This window comes from Nycticebus coucang, chromosome 3 (genome assembly GCF_027406575.1).
Source record: "Nycticebus coucang isolate mNycCou1 chromosome 3, mNycCou1.pri, whole genome shotgun sequence".
NCBI lineage: Eukaryota > Metazoa > Chordata > Mammalia > Primates > Lorisidae > Nycticebus > Nycticebus coucang.
In genome coordinates, this window is record NC_069782.1 from 20277116 (window position 1) to 20295030 (window position 17915).

The 17915-nt window shown below is 38.6% G+C and overlaps 1 long non-coding RNA gene across 1 annotated transcript in view; it reads left to right on the plus strand.

The window, feature by feature from the left end:
- The first annotated feature begins 227 nt into the window (after positions 1-227).
- The window catches only part of LOC128580723 (uncharacterized), an 82239-nt gene continuing 64551 nt past the window's right edge, over positions 228-17915 (plus strand). The window contains exons 1-3 of the long non-coding RNA XR_008378731.1: positions 228-347; positions 1167-1209; positions 2865-3011. This is a non-coding gene — a long non-coding RNA (uncharacterized LOC128580723). The remainder of the gene's footprint in view (positions 348-1166; positions 1210-2864; positions 3012-17915) is intronic.

The window sequence follows — 17915 nt, forward strand, 5'->3', positions numbered from 1 at the left end:
TATCTGTAGTTGTTTCTATATTGGTTTCCTATTAGTATTGATATATTGGATACTTTTTTCCCCATTCTTTATCATCTTCTTTGTTATCTAAACAATTTGCACAGGGTTAAAATGTTCTCACTTTACCTCACTAATAATTCTTCATAGTAATTATTTGCACACAGTGTAAATACTTATGGGGAAAGGTATATAAATGCATTTGATTAATGATGCTCATCTTAATGTAGGTCACCTGGAAGTAGAACCTGAGAAAAAGACTGGAGTATATATAGTTCCTTTGTGAGGTTGACCCCTGAAAGCAGAAGTGAAAGAACAGGGAGGGCAGGAGGAAGGAAACCACCATAAAGGTATGTTATCAAGGTTACCGTCTGGGACTTGAGTGTCTTAAGACCTCAAGCTTTCAGACTGTCCCCCCCAAATTGTCCACCTAATGGACCTGGGATCATTTGTTAACCAGTTTCCATCCCCCATTGGTTGAGAGTTCCCTCTCAGGGCGCATTGACTACCCCTGAACTTCTGGGCTGTGTGTTGTGTGGGAAAACATTTTCCTCCAACATTGAAGAAGGACTTGGAACAGAAAGAAAGCAGCATAGCTTATGATTGCAGTGGGGTTTCACCACCAACAAGGACAAATCTAAGCTCTCTTAGAACCGTCCAGCACAGCTGTGGCTGATATCAGAAGTGGACAAAAGAATGTGATGTTCACACACAGAGAAACACACGTGTTTGCTATTGTTTATCCTTTGACTATTCATAACCGCTTGAGTCCCTTGTTAATTCTACTCTGTCACCAAGTCTCCAAGGTGATGGCCAGCCACAGTCTCTCTAAAACACTGCACAACTGAACCCAAGGCCACGAGTGGTAAGCATCTTCTTTCACCATCCATTTTAGATTTCTCTTGTTCTCTACCAGAAATCCAGCTGTTTTACGTTAGTTGCCAGTAGCGTGAGCCAGATCTTTATTTCTTAAAGTGTCTAGGGTCTTCATTACCTTGCCCTTTTTAAGCTATGGTTACCACAATTTTCTGTTTGCTATTCACAACAGGGCATGTCCCAGTGAATCACCTGAGTTCCAGACTCATTCTCCCTGTTTCATTTTGTCATCACAACCCTAGCTACTCCTGTTAATCAACATATTAACTCCTTTCTTGTCTGTTACCTGACAGGCATGAACAGTCCAAAGGGACTGATTGGCAGCAGAAGCTTCAGGTTAGTGAAACCCTCACTGCTCCCTCATGGAAGTGTGCTGCCTCCTGCCCCTGCCTTGTCTGGGAACCAGCATTCTCCACAAAACCTAAGGTGGCAGAGATTCATAAGCACAGTTATGAAAGTAGGTCACGGGAATGGTGGTATGAAGGGCCATTCCTATTTCTATCCGCTTGGTTCCTGCATCCATGAATTCTAGCAACTAGGGACAAGGCATTCTATTTTAGCCATGATTTAGTGCACATACTATATACCACATCTTGGAGAATAGCACCTCAGCCCTACAGTGTGTTATATCTGAGCTGATGCCTGTAATAGGCAATTCCATTGTTCTATTTTGTTGATTTCTTCTGGATGCTACTGTATATGGTGGGACCCGTGGATCCAATAATTCATGCAATAATAGATTATTGTTGGTTTCTATGTTTGCTAAGAATAATCCATGTGCCTGGGGCAGGGCAGTGCTATGTTGATATAGGCACTGTGCGGGCTATCAGATAATAGTATTGGCAGAGGTCTTGCCAGAAGGGAAGGAAAGCCCACACTGAGAGTAAGAATTAATTACAATAGGAAGGAATTGCTTCCTCCTCCAGAATAGAAGGAATTTAATGCAAATAAGTTGCTCTCAAGTGACTGGTTAACCTCTTCATGGAGTTTTACCAAATCTTTGGTCTGTGTTGCTGACAGATTGAGTATTGAGCTGTGGCAGTCGGTACATTAGCCACAGTGAGAGGAAGCTGGAGCTGCTGGGCCCACGCGTGACCTCCGCCTCTTCTATCCTGATTACTCCATCCATGAGCTCACGGTGTGAGCCAGGGATGATCAGGGACAAGGCTGGCTGATATCTACTGCAGAAATCAGCTTGTCCACTGAATGTCTGCCTCCTCAAGTCAGTGTTCTCTTTTTAGCATTCCACAACACAGAAATCTTCCAACTCTGTGTACCATTCTCATAGTTTCATTCACACGCCTCACACTCAGATTCTTTTTCTCTAATCTTCCCAACTTGCTCCTTTCCTTTTCCTGACCAGCCAAGCCAATCACCAAGATCAAAAGTCTGTGTTCTTTTCTTTTTTTTCTTTTTTAAAAGTCTGTGTTGTTTTTTTATTTATTTATTGTTAAATCATAGCTGTGTACATTAGTGCAATCAAGGGGTACAATGAAAAGTCTGTGTTCTTAATAGAGGTGTGTCTTTCTCTGTCATCGTGATGGCAAAATGTACTATTTCAAGTTCTTCCCATCAAGAAGATTTTTTTTTTCCTCAACCACTCATGTAGCCACTCATTTCTGGCTCACACCAACATTGTCAGGTTGCTCCATGCATGAACAAGGTCCCCTTTTTGTCTTCCTTGGATTCCTACTGTGACATCTTCTGGCTTGGGTGCATGTTATAGAACCCTGGTGTCAGATGGCATGTTAATATTGCAAAAACAGCTTCACATCTCCCTATCTCAATGCCTTTCGAGAGATATAATTTTGCATTGCCCTCTCAGTTTTGGTGGAACATTCTGCACCAACTTTTGATTCTGAACTCTGAACTTAGCCACATGATTTGCTTTGGATCAATGAAATGTAAACAAATGTGATCTGAGCTGAGTCTTGAAAAAACACTTAGTTGATTGCTCTTGCATTCTCTTGTGCCTCTGTTATTGACAGAAGAACACGACTGGGAAAGCCTGACGGAGGATGAGAGACATGTGGAGCAGAGCTGAGCTGTAACATTCATCTACCAGCCAACGTACAACATGGGCAACGCCAGCCAAGACCAGAAACCTGCCTAGACGATTCCCAGCTGGCTCTAGATGTGTGAGTAATAAATGCTCATTGCTGATTGTCATAGAGATTTTTTGGTTGTTTTAGTGTTATTGTAGAAATAAATAACTGTTACAGTTCTCCCTGGGGGATTTCCCCAGAGACAGGAGTAGGATGAAGGAGAGACATTAGTGCAGGAGATGTAATGATAGGCCACTTGTCCATGGAATTATGTGTGCTCTTGGACTTTTTCAGGATAGATCCCAAATGTATCATTTCCATTGAACAATGTATTGTGACTTTCTGATGTTATAACACTTACGTTATGATGGGCAGCTCCAGTTCATTACTCGATGTCATATATAATCAAGATTTGCAGTTTCTGTTGGAACAGAGGCAATGCCAGAGGTCACTTTTCAAACAAAGAGAAGGCATGATCTTTGCTCCAGGACAGAAGTGTTGGTACTGTCAATAAATTGGGGCTTACCAGAGATGCTACACAATGTTCATGACTATCACAAATGTTTCTGGCATCTAGATCATATAATCTAAGGAGAAAGGCAGCTCTCTTATTCTGGGCCCCATATAAAACTGGCAGCCTTCCAAGTCACCCCATAAATGAGGCAGAGGGATATTCCTAAGAAAGTATATGATGCTTTCAAAAGCCATAATAGTCCCCAACATGCTGTGTCTTGTTCTTACTGACAAAGGGTACAAGTTCATAACTTGTCCTTTACCTTGGAGGGGATCCAGGGATGTCCAGCCTTTTGGCTTCTCTGCACCACATTGGAAGAAAGAGTTGTCTTGAGCCATACATTAAATACACAAACACTAATGAGAACTGATGGGGGCTGGGGGGAAGGTCCGTGCATAAACAAGTTTCAAGAAAGCACCCCCACAGCCTCTTTAGCCCAGCTCGTGTGTCCTTACTAAGACATTAACTCTTATCGTGAGCAGAGTGTTCTCAAGGCTACAAGCTGTCCCCCAGACAGCTTTGTCTTCTCAGTCTCTGTCAAACACAGGCTCTCCAGCATACTTCCGACACTTGTCAGCCGGTACCTGACACTCTTTAAGCGAATAAGCTATTTCTTCCCAGATCAAAGACTTTTTCCTCTCAGCTGAAACCTGACATTAGTTAGTCTTAAAGCCATGGGGGGAGGCACAATCATATCTTGAAGTGATAAGAATCATTTTACAAGGCATCTACCTCAAGCAAACACTTCACCTGAGGGGAGGCTGCTGCCTTTGTAGCCTGGAGGGCTCAGGGGAAACCAGGGATCCAAGCTGCTCAAGCAAACCCACCACACCGCAGTTTCCTTATCCCAGGTCTCAGAGTTATTCTCCTTTGATGTTAAGTGCCCTGACTTAGCAAAGGAGACTCGTTGAAACTGCCTCCTTCTCTCCTTGGCCACTCTGCTCTCCTTACAATTACACTCTGGGACTAATTTTCAGCACCGCTGCCCTATGGCTTAGGGGATAATAGGCTCTTTCACCATCGCCAAGGAGGACTTTTGGCTTTCCCAGCATGCTCTAACTTGATAGTTGGCTGATCTGGGCCTACCACTTTATTTTTTCAAGGCTTCCAAAGCAGTTAACAAATGCTAGCCAATTCTGTAATTATTTGCCTCCATACCACTCTAGTGAGAGGGTGACCTTATAATCCAAAGCTCCTCATCAACCCACCACACGTGAGATTTGTAGGAAGTAAGATGTGCACCAGAGGTTGTCACCATCTGCTTACCCTGGCAGTAAGCATAAGGGCCTGCCTAAAGATCTGCTTTTCAGGGTCACTCCTCCTATCAAAGTTGTATGTTCCTCTGAAAGCAGAGAATGAGACAAAAAATACTTCAGTGTAAATTTCCTTTTGTGTTAGGAGTTAGAGAACAGGAAGAGTGGGAAAGGGAATAAAATCCAATAAAGAGTATAGAACTGAGGTTGCCACTGTGGGCACTTGGGATGTAACCCAGGACCAGCACCTCCTTAGGAATGAACAGTGATTTTAGAATTGTCCACTCAAAGAACTGGAGCCTGGAGCATTTGTCCATTAGCCTGGGCCCATTTGTAGGGTCATTACTCCTCAATACTTGTGAGATCTATTTGCCCATGGGCCTAGGGGGCTCGTGACCTTGGAAAAGACACTAGGTCAAAAAGTGGAGAAATGAGGCATTCAGAGATGGGTTGCTGTCACCAAAAGGCAAATCTGAGATTAAGTGAAACTCGTCATTACAGCTGTGGCTGAAATCCACAGTGAGCCCGGGGATATATTTAACATTTCAGGGTACTACCAGAAGCATTAGCTGCAGACAGTGCTGCTTGCAGAACACCAAATTGACCTGACCTCACCTTTATTTAAAATGTACTGAAAGACTTGGGGCAGAACCCCCCACTCAGCCCGGAGCTCTGACCACCCCAATCAACCGCAAGAGACGTCGCTTGATGCAAAAACGCAAGAGGATTTTTATTCCAGTATACTGGGACTTGACTCACAACTCTTTTAGGAGCCGAGAAATCAAGCCCCCCACAGCAGTTTTTTACAAGCTTATAAAGGCAAAAACTACAAAGTAGGCAGGAATAGCAGACATGCCAGGGGCTCTAATAAAGTAAGAGAGAATACACACACCTGGGACTCTAACTAGATAAGAAGAACTCTAGTTCACTATTCAACTGTCTTAAGACAAGACTAACAGTCAAATATTTGCTTAATAGTAAACATTTGCTGAAGCTCCTGGGGCTATCTCCTGGAACAGTTACAAAAGGTCACATTCCTATGGTAGGGAGCGAGAAGTGGTCACATTCTCATGGTAATATTTTCTTTCAGTACTATTTTCTTCTTTGATATAAAGACAAATTGGATGGCAAGCCACACTCCAGATTTCCAGAACTTTTTCATTAACAATTTCAGTTTTTTAAATTTTCCAAGAGTAAGAAAGGATAAGCAATAACTAAATCTATACCTTTATAGACTGTTTTGGTTATAATTTTTAAATGTTTCCTTTTACACATACCCCACAGAGTTTTTCTGTGAAACTTTCCTATCTGAACCAGAGCATGGCTCCTGTTAAAGAATAAATTGTACTCTTAAAGAATATCCAGACAATATAATATTTAGCAAAACTCTTTTGTTTCTGATCAAGTTCTTCATAGAAACAAGCTTGATTTCTAGGGTTCATGAAGAATTTACATTCCCACAACTTAATCCTGTACTTTAATAGCTGCTGCAACAGGGCCAAACTTTCTTTTAAAAAACATTCACTTTTACCTTTCTTGTTGGCAAGATCAATAAGTAAAAGGACTGACACTAAATCAGGCCTCCCCCTGAATTGGATTTTATGTAGATACCTTCTGCAAGAGACATTATCTTCCTTTGGAACATGGAATGTAAAGATTATATCTGTGATTCCATTTCCTTTCTTTCCAAAACAATATTACTTCAGATTGGCACCTTACAAATAAATAAATTTGGGGAAAAATTGATTTTACAATGCATATTATACAAATTATTTACTAGGCATCTGTATATACTTATATTCAAATTGATAAATTAAAACACTTTAGAATCAAACACTTTGTTTCACAGTTAACATTGTAAACTGTTTTGGAAATAAGTTCTAAGAATTAGAATAATAACATTTTTAAGTCTAGAAGAAATCTTAACAAATATCTAGTCTAATTTACTCATTTTTACCAGTGAATGAATTAAGGCCCAGAGGAATTGAATGATTCCTCCAAGAAATGTAAAAAGGAAAAGAGGTTTATTTATATAAATAAAATTCTTAATCCACCAGTAATATTTTTATAATAAACATTAATGATTTTACTTATCTATACAAAACCCAATTACTTACCACTCAGTAACCTTATTAAAATTTCACACTGTAGTGTGCAAAGTGCAGCTGTGAGTTTTTTATCATAAAATCTCTTAAGGACATTTTAATATTTATCTCTCAGCGTTTCACGTGCATTAAAATATGTGACCCTGCAACAATCAAGTGGAGCTACTTTCATATTTTCTTGGGTACTTCTTAACCATATTGACATATACTTTTTTATATTGTCACTCTAGTTTTATTTGATGTATTTATTTATTTTTGTTTGTTTCTGTTACTCTAATTTTAGAAATCAAACCTTATAAAATTCTTAAGAAGTTAGAAACAGGATTTTTTTGTATTTTAAAATATTTAATTGACAGGAAAAATAGTATATGGTCAAGGTGAACAATGTGGTAATTTGGTAGAGGTTGACATTAATTAAGACATTCATCATTACCCATAGTTACCTTTCTCCTCCGCCTCCTCCTCCTCCTCCTTTTTTTTTTTTTTTTTTTTGTGTGTGTGTGTGTTTGTGTTGAGGAAACTTAAAATGGCCAGAATAAACTGAGAATATCTAGATAGCAAAAGCAATACCACCATGGGTACAATGTATGACAAAATTTCTGGAAGGACACAAACTATCAAAAATCACTCAAAAATGAATGGATAATTTGAACAGCCTTAGTATATTTGTGAAATAAACTGAGTATGTAGTTAAAAACATTACCATAAAGAAAATTGGATATCCACATGGTTTCAGTAATGAATCCTACCAAATGTTTAAGAAAGAAATAAGGCACTTCTACACAGACTCTTCCAGAAAATTGAAAAGCGGAAACTACTTCCCAAGACCTTCTATGAGATCAGCATTAATCTGATACAAAGAGCAAACAAAGACATTGCAAGCAAAGAAACTGTAGATCAATATTCCTCATGAAAACAGGGGTAAATATTCTTGAAAATGGTTTAGCAAATCCAAACCAGTATCATAGAAGATATATAGACATCAATAAGCATATGAAAAGAAGCTCATCATCATATATCTTTAGGGAATTATAAAGTAAAACAGCAATGAGATATGATTACATATCTCTCAGAAAGGTTACAATCCAAAACACTAATAATTCAAAATTCTGATGAGGATACAATACGATAGGAACCCTCATTCATTATGGTGGGAATGCAAAATAATAGTACAACCACTTTGAAAAACAGTTTGGCAGTTTCTTATAAAGCTAAATGTAATTTTACCATACAACAATCACATTCCTAGATAATTGCACAACTGAGTTGAAAACGCTGCACAAAAACCTGCACATGAATATGTATAGCGGCTTCATTTATAATCGCCAAAACTAGAGGCAACTCAGGTTGTCTTTCAGCAGGTGAGTGAAAAAAAAGACTCTGATACAGCCATACAGTCAAACATGATTCGGCAATAAGAAGAAATGGAAAGATACAGAGGAAACTGTATCTTAGTGAATTAACTGAAATAAGCTAGCCTGAAAAAATTGCAGATTTTATGATTTAACTCTATGACATACTCAAAAAGGAAAACTATAGAGAATAATAAAAGATCAGTGGATGAGAGGAAGGAAACGAGGGATGAATAGGTGAAATACAGGAGATTCTCAGGAAAGTGAAACTGTTCTGCGTGAAAATATAATGATGGGTACATCTCATTTTGCATTTGTCAAAACCCATAGAACAGTAAAACAGAAAGAACCTTAATGTAAGCTATGGACTAGTAATATGAATAATAACAATGTATCGATATTTTTTCATTAATTACAACAAATGTATCACTAATGAAATAATTAAAAAAAACAAGGGTTGTGGAGTAAGACAAATATATGAAACTATATTTACTATCTGCTCGGTTATTCTGTAAATTTAAAACAGTACCAAAAAGAAAGTTTTAAGATAATACATCATGTCCAAGTGAAGCTTATCCCAGAAATGAAAAATGATTAAAACTTGCAAATCAATATAATTTATCATATTAACAACTAAAATCAAAATAAGCATAGAAAATACATTTGACAAAATCCAACATCCACTGCTGATTAAAAACAAAAACAACTTTCAAAAAACTAAAAATGGAAATAAACTTTTCAACCTGATAAAATATGTTGACAAAAATCCTAGAGCTGACACCATACTCAATAATGAAAGGCTGAATGCCTTTCCCCTAAAATCAGGAACAAGACAACAGTGCTTGCTCTTACCATTTCTACACAACATTTTATTGGTGATTCTAGCCAGTAGAGTATGGCAAAAAGAGAAAGGCATATGGACTGAAGAAGAAGTAAAATTATCTTTTTTTTTTAGAGACAGAGTCTCACTTTGTCACCCTCAATAGAGTGCTGTGGCATCACAGCTCACAGCAACTTCTAGCTCTTGCGCTGAGGTGATTCTCTTGCCTCAGCCTCCCGAGTAGCTGGGACTACAGGCGCCCAACACAAAGCCCAGCTATTTTTTTCTTGTTGTTGCTGTTTGGCCAGGGCTGGGTTTGAACCCACCACCCTCAGTATATGGGGCTGGTGCCCTACTCACTGAGCCACAGGGCACCACCCAAAGTAAAATTATCTTTACACACAGATGAAATTATTAACTATGAAGAAAATCTACTGTAATCCATCAAAAAGTTACTAAAAGTTTAGTAAGGTAAGTTTAGCAAGGTTGCAGGGTATAAAATCAATAAGCAAAAATCAATTTCGGCCAGGCACGGTAGCTGACACCTATAATCCTAGCACTCTGAGAGGCCCAGGCAGGTGGATTGCCCGACCATGGGTTCAATACCAGCCTGAGCAAGAGCTTTAAAAGAATAGCTGGGCATTGTGGGAGGGGGCCTGTAGTCCCGGCTACAAGGGAGGCTGAGGCAAGAGAATCACTTGAGCCCAAGAGTCTGAGGTTGCTGTGAGCTATGACACCACAGCACTCTACTGAGGGCAACAAAGTAAGACTCTGTCTCAAAAAGAAAAAATCAATTTTGGGTTGTGCCTGTGGCTGAGAGGAGTAGGGCACTGGCCCCATATACTGGAGGTGGTAATTTCAAACCTGGCCCCGGCCAAAAGATGGAAAAAAAAAAAAAAAAAACAGAAAAAATCAATTTTGTTTTATGTACTATAGCAGCAATGAGAAACTAAAATTGCAATTAAAAAGTATTATTTACAATAGCACCAAAAACTATGATATTTTTAGGGATAAGTCTAACAAGAGAGAGAAAATACAGGTGCACTGAAAACTACGAAACATTATGAAGAGGCTGCTGAGAGGGTAGTTTCAATTGGCCAAGTAGAGGATGATTATGATTTTTTTTCGTTGGGAGGTGCCATTAAGAAAAAGACCTCAGGATCGGCACCCACCCAGACCTCCGTAACAGCTGCGCCACGACCAGCGACTGGCTTCTGCCAGGACCTCCGTAAGAGCTGCGCCACAACCCGCGACCCGCGCCAGCCCAGACTTCCATAAAAGCAGCACCGCGACCCGCACCCACCGGACCTCCGCACACCCTGACCAGGAACTCTGGGAGCCATGGAACCTCACGTCCTCCCTCCTGTACCCTCCCTGCTTCCACACCGCCCACTTGTCTGGCCAGGGACTCTGGTAGCCGCGTGCCCTCCAGAGCCCTCCTTGCCTCTGCATGGAGCCCTTCTCCTGCCCAGAGACTGCTGGAGCCTTGGGCCCTCTGTGCCAAAGTCACTGGGAGCCAGGCACCCCCAGAACTGTGTGGACCACTCCCCGCCCCGTTGCTGGATCCAGGTGTGTCACACTCCGGAGCTGCTCCCACAACCAGAACTCCCTGGCTGGGGCATCACCAGAGGAGCTACACAGGGTCACTCCCTACAAAGATCCAGCAAAAACAGAGTGATCATGCTGGGGTCTAATCTTGGAGAGACACCTCCCCAACTCTGAGGACAGCCAGAGGCAATGGTGAAAAACAATCATGAGGTGAAATCAATGGAAAAACTCTGGCAATATGAATAATCAGAGTAGATCAACTACCCCAAGGAACAATGGGGCAGACACAGCACAAGATCCCATGCACAAACAAATAGCTGAGATGTCAGAAATCAAATTCAGAATCTGGATAGCAAATAAGATTGAATTAGAATTCCAAGCAGTAACCCAAAAGATGTCTCAAGAATGCAATGAATTCAAAGACCAAATGACCAAAGATTTTGACACATTGAGACAAGAAGTTGCATCCCTCAAAGATCTGACACAGTAGAATCCCTCAGTAACAGAATGGAGCAAGCAAAAGAAAGGATTTCTGAAATTGAAGACAAAGCTTTTGAACGCTCCCAAACTCTCAAAGAAGAAGAGAAATGGAAGGCAAAAACAGATCACTCTTTCAGAGAGCTCTGGGATAATTTGAAGAAAACCAATATTTGTCTTATAGGGATCCACGAAAGCAATAAAGTGGCTTCACAAGGCACAGAGTCTCTTGTCCATGAGATTATAAAAGATAACTTTCCAGACATGCCAAGAGATTCTGAAATTCAGATGGCAGACAGTTTCAGAACTCCAGCACGACTCAAACCCGAATGAGACATCCCCCAGACATATCATAATCAATTTCACTAAAGTTAATATGAAGGAGAAAATTCTGAAAGCAGCCAGATGAAAGACCATTACCTACAAGGGGAAGAATATTAGAGTAAATGCAGATCTCTCTGCTGAAACCTTTCAAGCTAGAAGAGATTGGTCATCAACTTTTAATCTCCTAAAACAAAATAACTTTCAACCCAGGATCCTGTACCCAGCTAAACTGAGTTTCATTCATGATGGAGAAATTAAATACTTTAATGACATTCACAAGTTGAAGAAATTTGCCATAACTAAACCAGCTCTCCAGGATATTCTCAGACCTATCCTCCATAAAGACCAGCATAATACTCCACTACAAAAGTAAACCCATCCAGAAAACTTTGATCAAATTCCAACTTCCACAGTCACAAAAGGATTAAAAATGTCCACCGGACACGCAAAAGGCCTATCAATATTCTCAATTAATGTGAATGGTTTAAATTGTCCTCTAAAGAGGCACAGGTTGGCTGACTGGATACAAAAACTCAAGCCAGATATCTGCTGCATACAAGAATCTCATCTTACATTAAAAGACAAATATAGACTCCAGGCAAATGGAAAGCAGAAAAAAGCAAGCATTGCAATCCTATCTGCAGATGCAATAGGCTTTAAACCAACCAAAATAAGGAAGGATAAGAATGGACACTTCATATTTGTTAAAGGTAATACTCAATATGATGAGATTTCAATTATTAATGTTTATGCACCCAACCAGAACGCACCTCAATTTATAAGGGAAACTCTAACAGACATGAGCAACTTGATTTCCTCCAGTTCCATAGTAGTTGGAGATTTTAACACCCCTTTAGCAGTGCTGGATAGATCCTCCAAAAAGAAGCTAAGCAAAGAAATCTTAGATTTAAACTTAACCATTCAACATCTGGACTTAACATATATCTACAGAACATTTCATCCCAACAAAACTGAATACACATTCTTCTCATCAGCCCGTGGAACATATTCCAAAATCGACCACATCCTAGGCCAAAAGCTAACCTTAACAAATTTTAAAAATTAGAAATTATTCCTTGCATCTTCTCAGACCATCATGGAATAAAAGTTGAACTCAATAACAACAGGAATCTACATACCCACACAAAAACATGGAAGCTAAATAACCTTATGCTGAAGGATAGACGGGTTATAGATGAGATTAAGAAGGAAATCACCAAATTTTTGGAACAAAACAACAATGAAGACACGAATTATCAGAACCTGGGATACTGCAAAGGCAGTCCTAAGAGGGAAATTTATAGCACTGCCAGCCTGCCTCAAGAAAATGGGCAGAGAGGAATAATTTAATGGGACATCTCAAGCAACTGGAGAAGGAAGAACATTCCAACCCCAAACCCAGCAGAAGAAAAGAAATAACCAAAATCAGAGCAGAATTAAATAAAATTGAAAACAAAAGAATTATACAACAGATTAATAAATCCAAAAGTTCGTTTTTTGAAAGGGTCAATAAAATAGATAAACCTTTAGCTAACCTAACCAGGAAAAAGAGTAAAGTCTCTAATTTCATCAATCATAAATGGTAAAGATGAAATAACAACAGACCCCTCAGAAATTCAAAAAAATCCTTAACGAATATTACAAGAAACTTTACTCTCAGAAATATGAAAATCTGAAAGAAATCAACCAATACTTGGAAGTACGCCACCTACCAAGACTTAGCCAGAACAACATGGAAATGTTGAACAGGCCTATATCAAGCTCTGAAATAGCATCAACTATACAAAATCTCCCTAAAAAGAAAAGCCCAGGACCAGATGGCTTTATGTCAGAATTCTATCAAACCTTTAAAGAAGAACTAGTACCTATATTACTAAACCTCTTCCAAAATATAGAAAAAGAAGGAATACTACCCAATACATTCTACGAAGCAAACATCACCTTGATCCCTAAACCAGGAAAAGACCCAACAAGAAAAGAAAATTATACACCAATATCACTAATGAATATTGATGCAAAAATACTCAATAAGATCCTAACAAACAGAATTCAACAACACATCAAAAAAATCATACACCACGACCAAGTGGGATTTATCCCAGGGTCTCAAGGCTGGTTCAATATACGTAAATCTATAAATGTAATTCAGCACATAAACAAACTAAAAAGTAAAGACCATATGATTCTCTCAATTGATGCAGAAAAAGCTTTTGATAATATCCAGCATCCCTTCATGATCAGTACACTTAAGAAAATTGGTATAGAAGGAACATTTCTTAAACTAATAGAGGCCATATAGCAAACCCACAGCCAATATTGTATTGAATGGAGTTAAATTGAAATCATTTCCACTTAGATCAGGAACCAGGCAAGGTTGTCCATTGTCTCCATTGCTCTTTTACATTGTAATGGAAGTTTTAGCCATTGCAATTAGGGAAGAAAAGGCGATCAAGGATATCTACATAGGGTCAGAAGAGATCAAACTTTAATCTTCACAGATGACATGATCATATATCTGGAAAACACTAGGGATTCTACTACAAAACTTTTAGAAGTGATCAAGGAATACAGCAATGTCTCAGGCTACCAAATCAACACCCATAAATCTGTAGCCTTTATATATACCAACAATAGCCAAGCTGAAAAAACAGTCAAGGACTCTATTCCTTTCACAGTAGTGCCAAAGAAGATGAAATATTTGGGAATTTATCTAACAAAGGACGTGAAAGATCTCTATAAAGAGAACTATGAAACTTTAAGAAAAGAAATAGCCGAAGATGTTAACAAATGGAAAAACATACCATGCTCATGGCTGGGAATAATCAACATTGTTAAAATGTCTATACTACCCAAAGCAATATATAATTTTAAAGCAATTCCTATTAAAGCTCCTTTGTCATATTTTAAAGATCTTGAAAAAATAATACTTCGTTTTATATGGAATCAGAAAAAACCTGGAATAGCCAAAACATTACTCAGCAATAAAAACACAGCAGGAGGAATCACGCTACCAGACCTGAGACTGTACTATAAATCGATAGTGATCAAAACAGCATGGTACTGGCACAAAAACAGAGAAGTCGATGTCTGGAACAGAATAGAGAACCAAGAGATGAATCCAGCTACTTACCATTATTTGATCTTTGACAAGCCAATTAAAAACATCTAGTGGGGAAAAGATTCCCTTTTTAACAAATGGTGCTGGGTGAACTGTCTGGCGATCTGTAAAAGACTGAAACTGGACCCACACCTTTCACCATTAACAAAGATGGACTCTCACTGGACAAAAGATTTAATCTTAAGACACGAAACTATAAAAATACTTGAAGAAAGTACAGGGAAAACTCTTGAAGGAATCAGCCTGGGAGGACTCCCCAGGCAATTGAAGCAGTATCAAAAATACTCTACTGGGACCTGATCAAACTAAAAAGCTTCTGCACAGCCAAGAACATAGTAAGTAAAGCAAGCAGACAGCCCTCAGAATGGGAGAAAATATTTGCAGGTTATACCTCCGATAAAGGTTTAATAACCAGAATCCACAGAGAACTCAAACATATTAGCAAGAAAAGAACAAGTGATCCCATCTCAGGGTGGGCAAGGGACTTGAAGAGAAACTTCTCTAAAGAAGACAGATGCATGATCTACAGACACATGAAAAAAAGCTCATCATCCTTAATCATCAGAGAAATACAAATCAAAACTACTTTGAGATATCACCTAACCCCAGTAAGTGTAGCCCACATAACAAAATCCCAAAACCAGAGATGTTGGCATGGATGTGGAGAAAAGGGCACGCTTCTACACTGCTGGTGGGAATTCACACTAATATGTTCCTTTTGGAAGGATGTTTGGAGAATACTTTGAGATCTAAAAATAGACCTGCCATTCGATCCTTTAATTCCTTTACTAGGTATATACCCAGAAGACCAAAAATCACAATATAACAAAGACATCTGTACCAGAATGTTTATTGCAGCCCAATTCATAATTGCTAAGTCATGGAAGAAGCCCAAGTGCCCATCGACCTACAAATGGACTAGCAAATTGTGGTACATGTATACCATGGAATATTATGCAGCCTTAAAGAAAGATGAAGACTTTACCTCTTTCATGTTTACATGGATGGAGCTGGAACATATTCTTCTTAGCAAAGTATCTCAAGAATGGAAGAAAAAGTATCCAATGTAGTCAGCCCTACTATGAAGCTAATTTATAGCTTTCATATGAAGGCTATACCCCAACTATAGCACAAGAATATGGGGAAAGGGCCAAGGGAGGAGAAGGAAGGGGGGATTTTAGGGTGGAAAGAGGGTAATGGGTGGGGCCACACCTACGGTGCATCTTAGAATGGGTACAGGCGAAACCTACTAAATGCAGAATAGAAATGTCTACATACAGTAACTAAGAAAATGCCATGAAGGCTACGTTGAACAGTTTGATGAGAATATTTCAGATTGTATATGAAACCAGCACATTGTACCCCTTGATTGCACTAATGTACACAGCTATGATTTGACAATAAAAATAAATTAATTAATTAATTAATTAAAAAGTCACCCAATTTCTGCTACTACATAATGATTAATAAAATTTTGTTAGCTGAAATTTCAAACTTATTTTGAAATGTAATCAGTGAGTTGTTTAACCATGGGGAAAGATTCTAAAAAAGGAAAAAAAAAAAGACCTCAAAATTTTAAGTTAAGAGAGTAGTTGAATAAAATTCTCTTAACCACTAACAAAAAAAAATTATGAAGAGGAACTAAAGAAGACCTAAATAAAGAGAGGGATTTACTGTGTCCCAGGATTGGAAGTTTCCAAATTATTTAGAGGTCAGTTCTCACCAAATCAATCTATTGAGTCAATGCAAAACTAGTAAAAATCACAAAAGGCTTTTCTGTAGAAATTGACAAAACTTTCTAAAATTCATTTGAAGCTGGACATGGTGACTCACACCTGCAGTCCTAGCAATGTGGGAGGCTGAGACGGTAGATTGCTTAATCTCATGAATTCAAGACCAGCCTGAGCAAGAGCAAGACCCCAGTCTCTACTAAAAATGAAAAACCTAGGCAAGAAGATCACCTGAGCCCAAGAGTTCAAGGTTGCTGTGAGCTATGATGCCATGGCACTCTACCCAGGGTGACAGAGTGAAACTCTATCTAAAAAGTAAAATAAAATAAAATAAAATTCATATGAAAATTCAAAGAGACTAGATTAACTAAAACAACTTTGAAAGAAACAAAGCTGGAAGAGTAAAATTACTTGATTTCAGGAGTTTATAAAGCTACAGAAATCAAGAAAATATGGTACTGGTGTACTGATACACAAATAGATCGATGGAACACAAATAGACAAACACAGATATGGTGCTAATTTGCAAAAGGATAGTCATTTTAGAAATGGTGATGTTGGGGCGGCGCCTGTGGCTCAGTCGGTAAGGTGCCGGCCCCATATACCAAGGGTGGTGGGTTCAAACCCAGCCCCGGCCAAACTGCAACCAAAAAATAGCCGGGCGTTGTGGCGGGCGCCTGTAGTCCCAGCTACTCGGGAGGCTGAGGCAAGAGAATCGCTTAAGCCCAGGAGTTGGAGGTTGCTGTGAGCTGTGTGAGGCCACGGCACTCTACCGAGGGCCATAAAGTGAGACTCTGTCTCTACAAAAAAAATTAAAAAAATTAAAAAAAAAAAAAAAGAAATGGTGATGTTTTAAAAAGGAACTTTTCCATACTTTGCCTTTTATACAAAATGAACTGAAAACATACCACAAACCTAAGTGTAAAAACTTAAAATTTCTAGGAAAAAGAAATAAGAGAAAGTCTTTGTGACCTTAAGTTAGTCAAAGATTTCTTAAAGGTAGTACCAAAAGCATGATCCCTAAAAACCAGGCTGAGAAATTGAAACATCAAAATTTACAACTTCTCTTTGGAAGACACCACCAAGAGAATGAGAAGACCGACTCCCTCAGCTGGGAAAAAAATACTTGCAAATCATATGTCTGATAAAGGACTTATCTCTAAAATTTAAACAACTCTCAGATCTCAGCAATAAAAAAAAAAATCCAACTTAAGTAAATGGACAGGAGTTAACAGATACTTCATCAAGAAGACATACAGATGACAAATAAGTGCATGAAAAGATGTTCAACCTCATTAGTCACTAGGAAAATGCAAATTAAAGCTACAATGAGATATTACTGTGCAACGGTTAGAATGACTAAAATTAAGAGACTGACCATATCAACTATTGGCAAAAATGTGGGAATTCAAAGGAAAATTTATCTACATGCAAACTTCAGATATATGCTTATTCTATAATTAAGATTCTAAGTAAATGTAACTTGGAGTTCATGAAAAAGAAAAAGCCATGAAATGTAGCAAAATACTAAAATGTACAACTTAAGAAAACTTTTCTAAAATAAAAATGATTACATATTGAGAAGGCATGCTGTGTATCTAGCAAACCAGACCAAGAACAGTGAACATCAAGACAAATTTTACTAAACCTATTAGACATGAAGAAAAAGAAAAATAATATCCTTTGGGCATTTGGAAAAAAAAGACCAAATCACTTCTAAATGAAATGACATTAGACTGTCATCCAGTTTTGATAG